Here is a 3463-nt window from a genome sequence, read left to right on the forward strand (position 1 = left end):
GGGGACAGTGGGGACCTAAAGACTGCCTGGCCGGACGGCTCCCAGGCGGCGAAAGCACGCTCCAGCCGCGCGAGCCCAGGCTTAAAGGCGCTGGCAGCTGCGCAGACGCCGCGCCACGCCCCCTCGGCGCGCCCCGCCCCGCCCGCGCGCCCAGCCGCCGCCCCGCCCCCTCTACGCCCGCGGGCAGCCGCCACGCCCCCTCCGCAGCCCAGCACCCGCCGCGCCGCCCCCGCCCCGACCCCAGCCCAGCCTGCCTGCCGCGGCTAGGGGCGGTGCTGCAGACTCGGCCCAGAGCCGCTCGCGGAGGCCGCACGCCCCCTCGCGACCCTGCCTCCCCCTACCCGCCTCCCGCCATGCCTGCTACCTAGCTCTCGAACCGGCTGGAACTTTCTATGCCTGCCTTCTCCTCCCGGGCGGCGGGAGAGTGAGTGCCCGCCAGTGCGCGTGCGCTGCGGTCTCCTCCGTGCGCGCGCCCCTCGCCCGCGACTCCCCGGCACTAGGGACCTTCCCGGCGGAAGGCGGGGTCGCGGCCGGCCCGGGGGCTCTGCGGCCAACGGCTGCTCGCGGGGGTTCGGGAACATACCTGCTCGGGGTCGGTAGAGGGGTGACGCTCGCGCCCCCAGTCACAACCCTCAGGTCTGGCACGGGTGACCAGGCCCCCTACCCGGCGAGGGGCGCGCTGGCACAGGCCGTGGGCCGCGGCGCGCGGGCTCGGGTCTGATTCAGTCCCTTCGCGCTGCGTGACCTTGGGCCGGCTGCCTGTGCTGAAAGTGGGGACCCGATGCTTTGAGTGAGTTGATGCACGTAAACCTCCGAGGACGGTGCCTGGTACACACAGGCGCGATATGGGCGTTTGTGGTGTGCGCCTGACCTGTCCCCACGTGTTGTAGCCGAGGGCAGGCGAACACCTTAACTCTATCTCATTTCTTTAAATGTTTGCTCAGCTTTCACTTAAAGGCTAGGCTGAGTGCTTGGGAGACCCTTTAGCAACTATCTGCGATGGGCAGGGGCCGTGCCTTCTGCACTTCCCATCCCTTTACACACACACGGTTCTCCGCCCTCCAGCCAGTGGCTCTGCAAATGCAGTTTTATCCAGCGGCCTTTCTTAGAGATTGAGTACCCTGCAGCTGAGGCCGCTGCCCCTTGCTTGCCCCATTAAAAGCTCTGTAAGTGAAGTGTTTGTCAGCTTAAAGTGCTTTAATGTTAATAGGTAAAGTGTAGTGAACACTTATTCTGCATCAGGTCCCATGCCAAGGCTGGTGGATGTGTCTCCTAAAATTCTCACAACAGCCCTGAGGTGACGAAGATTCTTTGCTTGGCCAAACTTTAGTCAGGCTTCTGAATCTTCTGCTAGGCCCGTCTGTGCACTTCCTTGTAAAATCCAATTCTAGCACAGAACCTCCATCCCCTCGTAGCAGATCAGGTTCCTCATCTTTCTCTATCCCCCAGTTATGTCTTTTCACTCTGGCCTGAGTTCTACAAGAATCCTTTAGATCGGTTTAGCCAGAATCCCTCTTCCCCCGATGGTTCTTCTTAGTGATTGTACATGGTCATAAATTCCTAGTTGCCCATGCTGCATTCAGAGTTGAGCCTACTGTCTCTCCCCTCTGCAAGACCGAGTTTCCCTGATCCCTGTACCCATCGCGTTGGTCCTGAATAAAGTCTTCCTTACCATGCTTTAGTAAGCATCATTGAGTAATTTTTTTTTTTTTGAAAGAGGCAAGCACTGTTAACCCCATTTTAGGGATTAGGAAATACAGGCACAAAAAGTTTTGTAACTAGTCCAAGGTCGTAGTGTAATAGAAACAAAGTACTTTTAGCCATCACTCTACCCTTCTCGCCTCTGGTTCTCCTACAACACAGATGAAAATGCCGGTTATTATTCAGTGGATTAACCATGTAGTCCACGTAAGCCAAGAATAGAGTACCTTTTGTCACCTTACCCAGAGGTTACCATTTCACATCCCATGCGTCTTTTGTGGCATATGGGAGGTAGGAGATGAACCCAAGTTTTTCTGAGACAACTGGATTTTAACATTTTCTATTCTTAGACTTGTCTACAACCCATGTTCTTCCAAAGAGAAGCCACACAGGTAATCGAAATTGCCTGGCTAAGTGTCAATTAACTTCACATTTGGTTTAAACAAGTCGCATACTATAAATAACAGGAGGAAACAAGGAATTTCTGGACCTTCAGAAGTGAGTTACAGGCTGGGCGCAGTGGCCCACACCTGTAATCCTAGTACTTTGAGAGGCTGAGGTGGGTGGATTCCAGTCTGGGCAACATAGTGAAACCCTGTCTCTTCTAAAAATACAAAAATCAGCTGGGTGCTGTGGCATGTGCCTGTAGTCCCAGCTACTCGGGAGGCTGAGGCAGAAGAATCGCTTGAACCCAGGAGGCGGAGGTTTCAGTGAGCGGAAATCACACCACTGCACTCTAGCCTGGGCGACAGAGCGAGACTCCATTAAAAAAAAGAAAAAAAAAAAAGTCACAGATTTTCTAGAATGGTTCCACTTCGACTGTCCCCCCTGTTGTCAGTTATATCACCCAATTTAGTAATGAGAAAATACAGACCCCGTAGTAATATGCCAAGTCAAACACTGAGGCAGCGCAATGAGCTGACTTCAACTCAGAGCATTTCCTCTTGGAAGCTTCCTAGTTTTCCCCTAATGCCCAGGGATGAGTGAAGACCTGGCATCTTCTCTACCCCTCCTTCTAACTTGACAAGTGGTATAAGGAAATCAACCTGACTGCATAATACCTCACCACAGAGTCAGCAGCCCCAAGTCCTCCCAATCTGGTAGCCACCCACGGACTCATTCCATTTCTTAAAGGTAGAGAGAGGGCAGCTACTGTGATTTTCCCCCTTCAGCCTTTTTTTGAAAAGCACAGAAGCTTCTGGGCACGGTGGCTCACGCCTATAATCCCAGCACTGTAGGAGGCAGAGGCGGGCGGATCACCTGAAGTCGGGAGTTGGAGACCAACCTGACCAACATGGAGAAACCCCGTCTCTACTAAAAATACAAAATTATCCTGGTGTGATGGCACGTGCCTGTAATCCCAGCTACTAGGGAGGCTGAGGCAGGAGAATTGCTTGAATCCGGGAGGCAGAGGTTGCAGTGAGCCGCGATCGTGCCATTGCACTGCAGCCTGGGTAAGAAGAGCAAAACTATGTCTCAAATAAATAAATAAATAAAAGCACAGAAGCAGAATGCTTGTGGCTTCATTTAAAAAAAAAATTTTTTTTTAATCACGAGGAATGCTGTTGCAAATTTAGTGTCTTCCTACTATAACTACAAACTTAAATTCACCAAAACAATTTTTAACTTTATACTATGTATAGTCAGTGTAGTAAAAGTATAACATATTACTGCAGCATTTGATGTATTAATTTAAAAATGACTCTAACTCTTAGATTCTCCAAAGCATTTATTATGGTATGTGTTTAAGATTTGATTAACT

The sequence above is a fragment of the Chlorocebus sabaeus genome, chromosome 2, assembly GCF_047675955.1.
Source record: "Chlorocebus sabaeus isolate Y175 chromosome 2, mChlSab1.0.hap1, whole genome shotgun sequence".
In the NCBI taxonomy this organism is placed as follows: Eukaryota; Metazoa; Chordata; class Mammalia; order Primates; family Cercopithecidae; genus Chlorocebus; species Chlorocebus sabaeus.